General features: G+C 43.4%; 1 protein-coding gene across 1 annotated transcript in view; it reads right to left on the bottom strand.

The window, feature by feature from the left end:
• The window catches only part of scaf8 (SR-related CTD-associated factor 8), a 68207-nt gene that overhangs the window by 27884 nt on the left and 25054 nt on the right, over nucleotides 1–15269 (bottom strand). The window lies entirely within an intron of this gene.

The raw sequence follows: 15269 nt of genomic DNA on the forward strand, positions 1-15269 counted from the left end.
CTTTATCGATAACTTTTAATGGAGTAACTTTTATCCAGTGCCAGAGAAGACTTCTTTATCTAAGTGAGTTTGTGTGGTTGCAGGTTCGTTCTGCGTTTCACAAAGCAGGATTATTTATTCAGTGGTGAATGAACTCTAAGTGACAAGTCATTAGCCAATGAATGTGCGGTTTCACGGCCAAACAGGTGGTGAAGGTGGAAATGTTTATCTGGACTACAGGAAACAGGACCAATGGCTGAAGTCATGGTAGCTTCATCCATCTTTTATGCCATGTATGCTAAGGACTTCAAATACACCCAGGATAATCCTCCACTCGGACTTTTAATTGTCCAAAATGGAATCAGTTTTGTATTCACTGTGATCCAAAATGAGCAAAGTGTTTCCTGAGGATCATTTTTCCATATATTTAGGATCTGCAGCTTTTGTCTCCTGAGTTGTCATTAAAAAGTTTCATCAGGTTGACCTTCACTTTTATACACTATCATCACCATAGATTCTTAGCATTCATCCCGTCGGGATGCGTCAGCAGCACCATCAAACTGGGGACTGTAATCAAAGTATTAATCTTACACTGAAGATGGTACAGTTTGTCTGTGAGACCGGGATAATAAAGATCATTCTAGAACGTCTTACAGCATTATTCTCTTAGTCTTTCCAGGTGGAAATGTTTATTTATAGTGAGGCCAACCACTGTTCTGACTTGCAGGAGCTTCGTGAACAAAAAAGCACTCAGGACGTTTCTGTTTTGTAGCTGGAGGTCTCCCCAAGTGCTGCGGTGTGCAGACCTGGCCGTGTCCAGCTTGTAAAGCATTGTGGATGAGAATGTCAGGTCAGTTATGTGAGCCATTTGGGAGAAGAAGGAGGCGAAATTCTCAAAGGTGAGTGGTAATTATGTAATGACATCGAGCTACCTAAAGTTCATCCGTGGGCTGTTAATATTAGGGTCATAGGAGCGTCGAAGGACTGTAGAGACGAGCAGTAATAGTTTGGTAGGTGATCTTATGACATAAATCTATTTTAAATCATTTTCCAATGTCAGGCGAACCACTCATACAGATTAAATAACCAACAACTGACAGCCAGAGCTACAGTGGAGAAGGAGGGGCTGGTGTGATTTTGTCACTACATTTCTACAGCGTGTTCAGGTGCAGAGTGTTTGCGTGCAGTGCCATGCTCTACACTTTGTTTAGCAGCTGCGAACAAACCGAGAAGCCAGTCGTTAGAGTATCTGATCGATTAACTTCCTGACATTTGGCTAAATAAACCTGATAAAAATGACTAGCAGGCAGTTTTCGCCTCCAGGTGTGACTTCCAATAAAGGAGTCACATCTCTGCCTGTTGGTGTTTGCCCTAAGTGAGCACGCCCAGAACTTAACACTACAATCAAGCGCTTCTTGCTGTCCCTCTGACATTTGTGGTCTCCGTAGCAGCTCTCTGTGTGTTTACCTATTAGCCTATTTACCTAATAATAGCTAATGGATGTGTGTATGTGTGCATCACTTTTCATTTGGGCTGTGAAATCAGATTAGTTCTCCTGTGTGCTGTGTTGCGTGTGCACACTCACATGTTTGATTTGAGCACAGTGTGTGTATGACGTGCACGAGAAAATCCTCCATGCTCCACAGAAACGCTTCTAGCTGGCTCCGCTTGTTCTTGTGTGCTGTTAAAAATACTAAAGCACATCTAAGTGGATAATGAAGCGGATATCTGCAGGAGGGAAACGCTCCAGGTCTTAGGGAATACGCAGGACACCCCAGACAGGTTTAGTGCTGTTGAATCACGAGGTCATGGGAACCATTTGGTTTAATTCTTGTTTTCAGTCATATTTAGTTATTTAAATCATTTTTAGGTGCGTTTATGAGACCATTATCATCTTAGCGAAGTTGCCCACATGCAACACTAAGGTTGGGATTATACTTGCATGTGAACAGACTTCTTTGTGGCCCCATAACTCAACGAGGCCTTGAAAGACAAAAGCTACTGCTTTGTCAACTATTAAGTTCAAGTGTAATTAGGTTCATATACTCGGACCGGTGTGAAACGTGGGAGAGAAGAAAGGCAGATTTATGTGGGCTCAACTTCTCCCAAGGTTCTTTGCACGTTGGTCCAGCAGCGTCATTAGAAATCTATTAAAACCAGCTTCTCTTTGCTAGAGTTTGGTTTGCTTTTGTACTCCACTAATCAAAAATAAGATCATTATGAAGCACGTGGATCTATGGCAGTGCAGCTGGTAAACTACTACTTAACAAGTTAGCTTGTTGCAAGTACTCATTAGTGACAGGGTCATTTCAGCAATCGGGTTTTGGGAGAGTTGAGTCGATTTGTGACGGTGTACTCCGATCCTGCCTTCAAACACGTGTAATGAAAGTATCGAGGCGTGGCTATATATAAACTGTGCTTACATCAGCTATACTGTATCAGCTGGGCAGAAAATTTATGAATCCATATCTGATAAAGTATAAACCACGACACAGCTCACCCACACATGAAACACTAACTGGCTCAGAGGTCACTTTGCTGATGTTTCTGACTATGTTAATTATGATGATGGAAACTAAAGTCCTCCCATAAGTAATGTTTCTGTTATTTTGGCCAGCCTTACTTGCTCAATATGACTTCATAAGGATAGGAAACCTTTACACGGTACATGTGATACCCAGTTCCCCTCTTTTCTCTGTGCAGTTAAGGTTTTGCCACCCCCCAAACCAACAGCCAGACCTCACTGACACTTATTCTTCCTAACAGAGAAACTCTTTGAGACGAGTGCAAGTTTCACGTTTCTCATTTTCTCCCACACAACAACACAGAATGTGTGTGTGTGTGTGTGTGTGTGGGTTGGCAGTAGTGTACGCTGTCTGTTTACTCATTAGAAACAAATCCCTCTGTTACCCTGTCAAACATGGTGACCCTCCTCTGCCGACTCCCACTGACGCGTTTGTTCCTGTTCTCGTCTTCGTTTCCACGTTCAGTTTTCTGCTGAGTTTAAATTCGTTTCATGAGTTATCTTTGTGACTCAAGCTGCATAAAAGCCTCATCGGATGTTGTGCCGGACTGCATTATGCTGCACAGACACTTCCTGTTTTGTCTATTGTCTGATTTTTATTTTGTTTTTTTACATGTGCTGTGCTGAAACATTGGAAATGGAATAGAAACCCCCTTTAGATTAAAGAATCAGACATTTTAACATAGAAAAGGTTTTATTGTTTCGACTCAAAAGCCTGTAAACTCCCACAGACGAAACAAAATCTAAAAATCTGATGCACATCTTCACATGTATTCACGTAGTCAGGGTATAGCATAGTAACTAAATGCAAATTAGTCAGAAAAAGCAAAGCAAATGGAAACATTTTTACTTTATATTGACTATGTAAGGTTTTTGTAATGCCACGGTCGTCTTTAAAACGCTCAAGCAATCAAGAGAGCGATCAAGCAGGGATTCATGTGCCTTCTTTGCTTTAAGTGTTGCCTTCCTCTGTTTGGTGGAGGTTAGAGCTATAGCCTGAAAGGTAGCTTTCATATATTTCACTTTTTCTTAATACTTAATATTCATTAAACCCCTTCAGTCAAGATAACACAGTAAACTACAATGTTTTGAAAGCAAATACAGCAGTTATTATAAAATTAAAGGACAGCCTTTGAGTATTAATTGTGATATTACTTTTTTATAGCATTGATATTTCTACACATCTAATCAGCCAATCACGTAGCAGAAACTCATTGACTTTAGGCATGTAGACATGGTTACATCAGCCTGCTGAAGTTCAGACTGAATGAATGCACGTGGCGCAGACGGGCGGTCTGAGTATTTTACAAACTGCTGATCTACTGGGATTTTCCTAAACAACCATCTCTGTTTACAGAGGACAGTCTGAAAAAGACAAACATGAGGTCATGTGGTACGAGGTCTTCAAGATAAGATGAGGCTTGATTGTTATTATTACAGAGCTTGGCCTTGTGAGGAGAAGGATTTTAAATGTGAACCTGAATTTAACAGTGAGCCAATAAAGAGACATTAATATGGGAGAAAAGTGATAAATGCACAAAGTAGTTTTTCAGCATCATTCTGAGAGGCGGTCAAAAAACGACTCCAAGGCCCGCCGCAGAGTTTTTGGAGGGAAAGGTAATGTCATCTGGTTGGATTGTGTATTTCTGAGGGTTTTAGAGCCGAGAACAACAACCTCAGTTTGATCTGAATTTAGAAGCAGGAAATCTCTTTATTGTATCATCTGGCTTCGTGGATAAATAAAGATGGATATCATCTGCATAATAATGAAAATGTATGCAGTGTTCTCTAGTAATACTAGCTAAGGGAAGCATGTATGTAAGTTTGCCATGTCCATCCCTTCATATGTATGGTCATAAAAGGACACACACCAGGTATCCAGCAAGATAACGTCACAAAACTCAAATAATCTCAAACTGGTTTCTTGAAAATGACACCGAGTCCTCAAACGGCCTCCACAGTAACCAGATCTCAATCCAGCGGAGCCCCTTTGGATGTGGTGGAACGGGAGATTCACATCTTGGACGTAACCAACAAATTCTCAGGAATCGTTTGTGTTCATTAGGGACACCTAGAAAGGTGTCCCTAATGAAGTGGCCAGAGTGTGTATATATCAGTTTTTGTTGTTGTTTCTACAAATATTTGGTTAATGCCAGCATTTTCTTTCTAAAAGCCAGCCTTCTACCTGTTCTGTTTTTCCAGTTCAGATCTACTAAGAATATGAAATCATTTTAAAATCTGTGTTTATATTTAAACCGGTCCAAAAACCAGCCAACTGCTATTTTTTCCACTAAAAGCCTGACTTTGTTTGAGATCAGTTTCCTTAGTTTGCTCTTCAGCCTCACTCACACAATGCACAGCTTTACAAACTATATTTTAAGCGAGTTTTATGATGTGGGTAGCATCTCCCACTGAGAGGCTCCGTTACCAAGAAATCTGACCAGACTGTGACACGCTTCACTGGGGAGAATGGAGAGTGGAGCACAAAGATGGAGCTGCAGAGAAGTAAAATGAGACACGACTGGCCAAAGGAGTAAAAAAAAGGATAAGGGGAGGCAGCAGAGCACAATAATAATGAAGGTATGGAGGGAGACGCTCAACCACACAGAATGAGACGGCAGGCTGTGAGCAGTGCAGCATCAGTGCGCTTCTGCTCATCACTCATTTATCATTTCATTTGCAGAGGCTGTGGTGCAAAGTATGTCGTTTTTATGAGTATCACCTAAGAGGAGGGCACATCTCCGAGTCTCCGAGTTGAAGAGTGAATGATGAAAATGGTTAAAATGCAGAGATGCAAATAAACTCAAAGGATTTTCAGCCACACAGCTTTTATTGAATAAAAATGGCAGCTTGGTTTCTGCCTGCGCAGCCGCCTGCTTAGAAATGACTACATGTCTATTTGAGAGAGAAAGGAAGAAATAAACTGGGAGTGCGCTTCCTCTAAAGCTTCTATAGGTAACAGACCACTCAACCCTGCACACACACACTGGTGTGTCTCTGCAGGAGTCGGCCATCACAGATGTTCTCAGTCCATCCCTCCACCCATGGGAGAGGCTGGCGCTCCAGAGAGACACAAAATCTGTTCTTTAACTCTTTAACAGGCCAGTGGATCGATAGCTGCACACACGAGAACTTCTAACCATCAAAAACGCTTGAAAACAAGCAACAACAAAGGGAGGGGTTCATGAATATTTAAGCCACCTTTGCAGGTAGCTGTGTGTTTATTATTCTGTGTGCAAGTTCTTGAGAGAAAGTGCCAGAAATCGTGAGCTTTAGCTTGTCTGCAGCATGTGTGTGACAGCCTGGAGACCCCTGATGCCTGCTGGTCATTAATAAACATGATGATGAATGTTTAATCCCCATCAGCGGGGCGGCATAGGAACCGTCACGGGCGATATCGACAGAGCCGCACACACGCCCACAGACTCGGCAGATTGGACAAACGGCAGGAGGGAAGTTTGAGGCGCTGAACACGGGGTTAACCACTCAGGACTCAGGATCTACTTTTCTGTGTTTGGAGAATTTCCTCTTCAGTATTTTTTTATGCATATTAACAAAAAACAAAGGAATGATTGACGGCAAACTCTGATTTCCATGTTTTTCCTCTGTAGTTACTGCTTATCCATCTAAAAGGTTTCAGAGACATGTGGCGTAAACATGTCTGACTCCTCTTCAATATAATGGAACTAAGTGGCACTATGCCTATGAAAAAATATATCGGAATAAAGAAAGTAACAACATCTGTTTCCAGAAATCTTGTTGTGAGCAGTTTCTTCTCCTTATGAAACTACACCTGCCAACTGCACCACCGTGCCAAAGGGAGCATGCATTTATCTGCGATGAGATGCTTGTGGTGGGACAGCGAGACAGAACGTCAGCACTGATGGTGACCGCCCTCATGTTAGCTGGCCACACCCCAACCTTTGGAGGGGAGTGAGTTGCATAGAAACAGATGACCACATGAGTTGTAGAGAGAGACATAACCAGATAGTGTTTCAAATGCATTTTTTGCACTTTGAGCAACACAGTAGCTCCAAACCTGGGTAATTCTCACCAGACCAATGTAGATGGATGAATAGCACCACACCCTGAGGAAACACGCGCACATTTTGATCTTGGGTTTAACTGAGAAGTATGAACAATCCATAAAAAATAAAACATTTTTTAAAAAACCCCCACAAAAAAACCATTTGCTTCTAAGGAGCTAAACTGAGAAGAATTCTCTTGGTAACGCAAAGTGTCCCATATCTGAACTTTTTTAGTTTTTCAAAAGACGTGCAAAGGTTTAACGCATCAGGAGATTCTAGCTTCTAATATGATCCCATAAACAACAACACGTGACATCTTACACCCGGGGTCTCAAACTCAAATGAGCCTGGGGCCCCTTCTGGCACCGTCATCTCACTGGAGGGCCACTTTAGTGTTCAAGTAGTACAAGAAAACAAACAAGAAAACACCCACTAATATTTCCTAAAATGTAGTGTTTTCTTTGTTCTATTTAATTTCAAATAATGTTTAACAAGAAAAAACTGCAAACATGAACGCAATTTTTTCTCACTCTTGACTACCTGAAGCCTTTCATTGAACTACCAAATAAACAGCTCTTTCTGGCCAGACACGTGGCAGCACTTTTGCTATAATTTTGTTTGTATTTAACAAATATGCAGGCGTAAGTATGGAAGCCCGTTTCCGCCACTAAAAAAAAGGATCCATAACTCAAAATTTCGAGTTATTTTCTCAAAATTTCGACATATTAACTCGAAATTTCGATTTATTAACTCAAAATTTTGAGAAAAGTAACTCGAATTTTCGAGTTAGCGCTGCCAATCAGTAATCTACGTGAATGACGTCATTTCCTCGTTACCCGGAAGCTGAAGCCCTCAGCTACAAATGCTACAGCTAAGCTACCAGTATTACATCCAGTCGTGAATGCACAGATTGCTTTGTGTTTTCAGCCTGGCTTCACAAATGATGAAATCCTTGCGTTATTAGCTGAATCACATGGTGTTACTATCAGCAAACGTACTCGCGAAAGCGCCAATTTGTTGGGATCCGTTTTTGAGTGCGCGTTCCTCTGCGCCATATGCTTCCGAGTAACAAGAAAGCGACCTCATTCACGTATATTTTTGATTGGCAGAGCTAACTCGAAAATTTGAGTTATATTTCTCGAAATTTCGAGTTATGGATACTAGCTTTTTTGTTTTTATTTAGTGGCGGAAACGGGCTTCCATACATAAGCGTACACATTAGTTTTTGAGTCAAGTGAAAATTGTTTTCTTTCCAAATAAATCTCTCACTGAACTAACACAGCCTTCAACATGTTTGCACTCTGTTACCTCGGACAGGTCCGCGGCTCCGCGGTAAGGAGACCTCCGGCTAATACTTCGGGTTCCGTGTCGGGCTCGTAGCCGGGAACTCACTTTACTGTCTGGGTCAACTTTGCTAGCGAGAGGCAGAAAGAAGCGTTGAAAGGCTGCTCCAGCAGAACTTTATTGTTTTGGAGAAAAACACGAACACAGTGTACAGTCGAGTCTTAATAGCTTACTTCCAACTGGGCTGTCAGGCTCTCTGTTTGGCTGCAGTGGTTATTATTATATTTACATGCTTCCAGCTCCCGTTTCTGCTCGGTAGCAACTCCTCGCGCTCACACACGGAGGGGCGCACGTTCTCCCTGCAGCGAGGACTACACCGCCCATGGGGCTACAGTCTTAAAGGGCCATGTCTGTAACACGCTGGTCATATTGCCTTCTAATTAAATCATTTTTCGAATAATAATTTTTAAAACTATTTCTTCATATCAACATCCGGGCTGCAAGTAGAGGTGACGTGGGCCGCGTGTCATTATTCAGGAAGAAAACGAGTGAAAAGTCCACCCTGTGATTCTGTAGCCTGCAGAATCTCTCTCAGCTGCAATAACTTGAAGTCATGGTTCTCACTCCACGAGCCGGTGTCCACCAGGCTTTAGCTGTCAGACGGATTTCTTCACATTTGACTCTGGAGTACTTTGGTATCCAGAGGAGTTTGTGGTCAACCCAACAAACTGCTGGGTGCCCAGATCATCAGCCCTCCACCACCGTGCTGACAGCCGGTCTGAGGTGTTTGTGCTGATGTGCTGAGTTTGGTTTTGTGCTTCATGGACGAGCGTCTCCACTTCGCTCTCGTCTGTCCAAAGGACATTGCTCCAGAGGTCTTTTGGTTTCTTAAGATGTAATTTTGCAAACCTAAGCCATGCTGCCGTGTTCTTTATTGAGCCCTTATAAACAAGCCAAACATGTTCAGTCCTTTCTTAATCATATTATTAACTTGAACCTTTAACATGCTATCTGAGGCCTGTAAAGTCTGAAATGGAGCTCTTGGGATGCATTTCCCCAGCTTTTTTAATGTTTACACTTGTGAATAATCTTTCTCACTGTGGAATGATGAACTTTAAATTGTTTTGGAAATGGTTTCACATGCCTTGAGAATTGATGGGAAGGTCCTCTAAGATCATTGCTGATGTCTTTCCTCCTTTGGCACTGAGCTAACACACAGCTCAGAGGTGCTCACACCAATGCAGCACCCTCGCAACTCCCATGGAAGCAGTAAAGGTGTGCTTTATGATGTCGTCAAGGACAAAACCTTAGAATTAAAAAGATGATGTACTTTCTTCTCTTTTTTCTGTCGTACGTGAACAGGAACAAAGAAAATGAACATCTGAATAAACCGAAAGAACTGATCACAAATGCTTGTATCGATTTCACGAAAATGTTATTTGCTGTATTTATTATTGTGAAATCAGACTGCAGCATATTCCATGATACCTTGTTTTTTAATTCAGATATTTGCTGCTGAGGTGGTAGGGATTTCTACATGAATGGTCTATTGCTAGAATACTTCACACACCTGGAAAAATGTTCAAAAGTACAACAAGTCGGCTTTCTTTGATAAAAACAAGAATAAATACAAGAATTTGATATTTTAAAGAATATAAATAATAAGGTACAACTGCAGCAGGCCTTTGACTTTGACATTATAAAGTAATAGATTTATGACTGTGTGGTATTCTGTGGGGGATTTGGAAAGAAGACAAAGAAGGTGCTATTCCTGATCCCAGAGCTGTTTCAGGAGCTTTGACTTTATGTTGAATTTGAAATATACTGATCCTAGCGCTACTTTCAGCCTTCAAACTCTCCATCAGGTCTACACGTTCTAACATCTACGAGTGCTGCAGTCTGTCCATGAAACACATTACCAGGTTTGATCACATGCCACGCACCACCACCATCACCCCTCGCTCCGGCCTCATTCTGGTGAGTCTGGAATTTCCTCTTTTTTTATACTTGACACCGTCTGCTCCGTCTCTTGTGCACACTTGTGAGTGACGCCTCCGACTCTCAGGAGGGAATCTGCTTCTCACCAAACAAACAGGCAGACAATGAGGAGGCCTTCAGGGCTAATTACCAGCTAGCTGCTGCTTGGAAACGGCAAGGAGGGGTGGTTAAAAAGAGTGGGGGTTAAAAGGGCCCGGGGTGGGGAACAAACAGCGACTGTTTATTCATGTGTGGGCAGGTAGACGCACACTCACTATCCTCCTTAATGGAAACAATGAAGCTTGTTTTGGCGGTTTAAGAAGCAGGTGTCACATCTGCAGGAAGAAGCTGAGTCAGCCTTTAATAAGCAGCTTTTATAAGGTCGTCTTTCTCAAATGATGACAGACCCGTGAATGGAGGCAACACCCGGCGCATGAGAGTAAAACAAATACAGAAGGCCTGCAGTGTGTTAAGGCTGCACGAATGTGTGTGTCACACACCTCGTGTCGCTGCAGACGAGTGCAGAAAAACGAGAGGCGGCTTCATAATGAGAAAACCGATCTGGGATTTGGTTAAAGAGTGCGTACGACATTTTAACGGGCTCACCCTCGTGTGTGCACCACTAATGTCAGAGTGATGGGGGCTGCATCCAGTACCTGCCTGTCTTTCCTGATACACATCTCCCAGTTTCCCCCATTCTCAGGCACAATGTGCTGCGCTGTCAAACAGCCCGCTCCCTGCTTGCTCAGCATCTTCCGCCTCATCCCTATTGCATACTCCCCAAGCACACATATATGCATATTCGTTGTCTGTGTTAGCAGATTTAATAAGCTCCCCATCACCCAGCACAACACTGTGCCTGCTGTGAGCCATGGTTGGACAAAAAACAAAACAGAGAGGGGGAATCAGGTGTTTGTGGATTGTAATTGCCTCCATGACAACTCTCATTTTCCTATAGTCCTCCTTCTGTTCCCAACAGTGGCGCCCTTTAACATCCCCTGCCCCGATGACCCCACGTTCACCCTTCGAGAAATGCAGAGACAGCTGAAGACGAGAAGTAGAAGCACCAGCAGAGCTCGTGTAATCGCTTCAAGGCAGCCACTTTTAGCAGATACATGATCTGTTTACATGCACCTATGTTTACTGATATTTGTGTGTTTTGAAGTGAGGGTACGGGCAGGAAAGATAGGACCGCTGACAGCGTGCACGGAGGTAAGAGCTGCTCGCATCCTAAACGGCGAGGCCCGTGTCTCTGCCCCGGTGTGTTTGCACCAAGTCGTCACACTGACAGCTCCAGCACGCACACACACAGACACATACAAAGGATGTGAGTATAGAAAGGTCTTCAGTGACGAGCGTTTAAACCCCCCCCCCCCATCACACACACCTCTTCAGTATGCAAATACACACTGACTTGGCGCAAACAGGCGCTCTCTCCTCCTCTCAGCAGTCTTGGGGGGAAAAAACAGACTGCTTGCCATCAAATTTCTGTTCATCTCGAGAGAATGACACAAAAAAGTCTCATCAAAAAATGAGACAAAATGTTCCGTGAGAGGGAATCATCAGCCTTATCTAAATGTGATACATCTGAATTTACTGAATATCTTTTATTTCCAGGCTGTCTCAGTCCAGGTGAGGCTGATGGGTACAATTGCACAGACGTTTCTATCACGACGCGAGCTGTCAGCATCAAATGTGTCCGAGTAAACAGCACGAACACATAACCGTTCATCCAATTTGCAAAGTACTGACGTGCAGTCACCCGAGGCCGTGTTTTGTCTCTCTCATGATGAATTCCATCACAGCCTCGGCGTCGTACTTTCAACTTTTCCTTCTTTAAAAGCTATAAAACACAAACCCCCACCTCCCCTGTGGCTCTGCACATTAAAATTCATGCTTAAAAGAACAGAAAGCTAAAACCCGAAGAGCTTTGCTTATACCTGTATGCTGCAAGTACAGGCACTGCTGATGTGGCCTTGAGCGAATCTCCTCACCAACATCCAGCTCCGGTGCTGCTCTAACTGCACGCACACTTCCTGTGGCACAGTGGGACAGCTGTATGACTTTGCTCTTTTGCAGCGAGCCCAAGTTCCTGGGTGAGGAGAACTTTGGACGCCTCCCAGTCTAGGAGTGTCTGCTGGCCCTGATAACGGGAAGCCGGGCGGGCAGTGGCTTCTTGAAAGCAGAGGAAAAGTTATGCGCACTCCCACAGAGCTGAGTAATTACTGTGGCTGCAGACTGTGAGCTGAGATAGGGGATTCCTCTCCTGCATAACTAGGTGGATGGGAGATAGATGGCTCTGTCTCTTGCTCTGACTCCATCTCTGGTGCTCATGAATTTGTGCGAGTGGTCACACCAGCAGAGACGCTCTGGCTCTCTGCATCTGGCACAGGCTGCACAGTGAGTGAATATGATATCTGGGTATCTGGCCATGGCAGATAAAGGCTCATTTTAGTCTGGAGGCTTTAGGAGGCCTAATCAATAGCTTTAATCAATTAAGAATGCAGCAACTGGGAAGCTGCAGAAATCAGCCAAGTCTCACACTAAAAAGACCTCATTCCATTTATCACAACACGTCTGTATTGATCCCAAAAAGGTATGGAATGAGTTCATTTCAAGGACCTGGCACAATGAAGGTCCCGTATGGATCAGTGGTTTCCTTCGCCCGTATCCTTACATCAAGGTTACTGTTGTTTCAAAGGAGGGGGATTTATGTAGAGATATTTTGCCACGGTGCTGTTGAGATGGTGAAGAACAGAAGGTAAGAGAGGTGAGCACTGCAGATTTTGAGCCATCACACTCAAAGAATCCGGTCTGCACTGAGCACAGTAAGGCCGGCGCACTGACAAGTGCTGCAGCACCACACTGACCCCAAATGGCCAGACGGAGTAATGGCACTGCTATAATACTAAGGCAGCAGGAGCACCATAGCGGTTGTGAAAATGGACCTCCAGTGTATCGCGTAATTGCTGAGAAATCCTCTTTATAGAACAAATTAGGGCTTGAAGTTTAGCCATTATTAGGGTAGGAAATGTTTATGATTCTCCCACAACACAGTAAAAAGCCTTTTACAAGCCAAAAGCTAGCACTGTGTCTAATTAACTTCCTCACAGCAGGGAACTTCTGTGTATCTGACCTGCAGTCAAAACCACACATTAGCGCTTCTGCCAGGGTACAAACTGGAAATGTACCATTATTCCATGCCATTACAGTTTAGTATTTAAACTTTTCCATCTGCTGCCCTCAGGGAGAAGGTACAGGTCTATACAGGCCAGAACATCCAGACTGGCCAACAGCCTGTATCCACAGGCTGTGAGGCTCCTGAACTCTCTGCCCCCCTCTCACGGACAATAACCATATCCAACTTCTTAATAGCAATGAACTGGTCTGCATTGGTGCATCATATCTTTATTCTCTTCCCCCTCCTGCCCCCCCCTCTTTCTTAAATAGATAACTATCATATCTGATATCATATCTCACAGTACAATAATATTGAATGGGTTGCATTGTTGTATTTTGTCATGTTTCTCAGGTCTTTGTCTGAATTTCTACGAACATTATTGCTAAGGATTGTCTTATTGCATTGGAGTCACACTGGGTTAAATATGTACACTTGGGTTTTAAGGGGTATTTATTATTTTCTTCTTTTTTTTGGGTTGTATGGAAGCCCCAAACGCAATTTCATTGTTCTTGACAATGACAATAAATAAATAAATACTAAATACAGTTTTGGTGCCCATGCTGGGCTAAAAGGTAAAGGTCAGGCAAAGAATTTATATGCAGTATGAAGTGCGCATGGGTTGGCACAGTAAACGGCATTAGACTCAGATCGGAGGCAGGTGGGACAGCGTGCAGAGAAAGGAAACCTCACATAGGCTAGTATCCTAAATCATACCCGGGACCTATTTGAAAGCTGCAGTTCCTAAATAAATCACACTACAGTTGTGGCATGCCCTTTACCCAGCCATAGACATGTAACTGAAGCTGCTTGACCTCCGTCCAGCGAATATTTATTTTTATTGTTGTGAATGGAAGACCTAGCCAACTGTTGTGCACATGTGTGTCTGTTTGAGTACAGATAGCCATTGATTGAAAGTTCCAGGCTGTCTAATCTTTCTTTCGGGAGGTCAGCAGGAAGATGGACCTGGCTGACTGCCCAGGCTTTGGGAGGCAGGTGGGAGCTAGAACTTTATGGACTGAGTCATAGACACACAACTGGATATTCTTACCAGAACTCGGGTCTCTACATGCAATCTATTTTTGTTGACTATTGTTTGGACTAAGAGACTAAGCTTAAGTGGAGGTAGAGACATTAAGCAGCACACTGCACTGCTCTTGTCCACCATTTCTCTATAACAATAAAAAGTGCTGAGATGGTGCCAGGAGACACGCTGATGGAGGCGATTGTTTTAATGAATCCTCCAGCTCGTGTTTTTTCGGACCCTAGTGAGGCCATAAATGAGCGCAGAGGAGCTGGGTGCTAGTGCGTGCTGAGTAAGCACATCGACCAGATGTAGCAGCCAGCTCTCCGGCAGGGTGGGGGTATTTTAGCCGGCCTTCTTTATTAGTTTCCTTTTGTTGTGTGGATTTTTTTAAATTATAAAAAATATAAAGGGCAGCAGGTCTCGTGTGGCGTCTGCTTGGATGTCTGTGTTGCAGTGTGGAATTCGCCTTTGTCCAGTCTGTCGGGTCTCAAAATGCTATTTTGGTATTTTGGTTCTCTAAACTGATTTTTGTGATAAAAACAGCTGTGAAGAACTCAATTTATATGATTTACTCAGTTTAAACGACTAACACGCATGAAACTATTTGTCTTAGCTTCATGCACGTGTTGGATCCATCACGGGTTGTGGTCACGTGACCAAACCCAGGTGAGTTCCTACTGTTTGATGAAGAGCGGGTGGGTGGTGCTTGAAATGTTACAGACTATTGAGATGCAATCCAATCCCGTGAATTGGACTATTAATCCCAAAATAATGATTCTGGTCAGCCTGAATGGGAATTCATGACAGTAAGGAGTGAAAGTCTGATGCACCTTGAACTTTTATTCAACATCACAACTCCTGTAGTAGACATTTGGTCTGAGAGAACAGCAGACTATGGATATCTAGAGGTACGTCTCAACAGAAAACCACTACAGGTATGAAATGAACAAGAGAAGACAGAAGGTTAAAACATGGCTACAGGCCTGCATGCACAGAACGATGGAGGATATATTGTTCTCTAGGTAGGCGCTGCACAAACGGCGCAGCCACCGTTCAAACTGTAGGTCAGTCAATTCTGTGCAGGGAGCGTTCTTTTCAGTGAGCTGTCTAAAGCAGAGTTGCACGCACAGTCTGATGTACATCGCACAGTAGTGTTGGATAGCATCGTGAACGACAAATCCAGTCAAAAAGGCACAATCCCATCCTCAACAGTCACCCAGCAAAAAGCTTAGGGAAACATACAGGCTGAAGTCCTCAGACTAAAAAAACTAC

This window comes from Aulonocara sp. 'chitande type north' Nkhata Bay, linkage group LG19, assembly GCF_057382095.1.
Source record: "Aulonocara sp. 'chitande type north' Nkhata Bay isolate Kocher_YH1m ecotype deep benthic linkage group LG19, A_spYH_male_GT1.1, whole genome shotgun sequence".
Taxonomy (NCBI): Eukaryota; Metazoa; Chordata; class Actinopteri; order Cichliformes; family Cichlidae; genus Aulonocara; species Aulonocara sp. 'chitande type north' Nkhata Bay.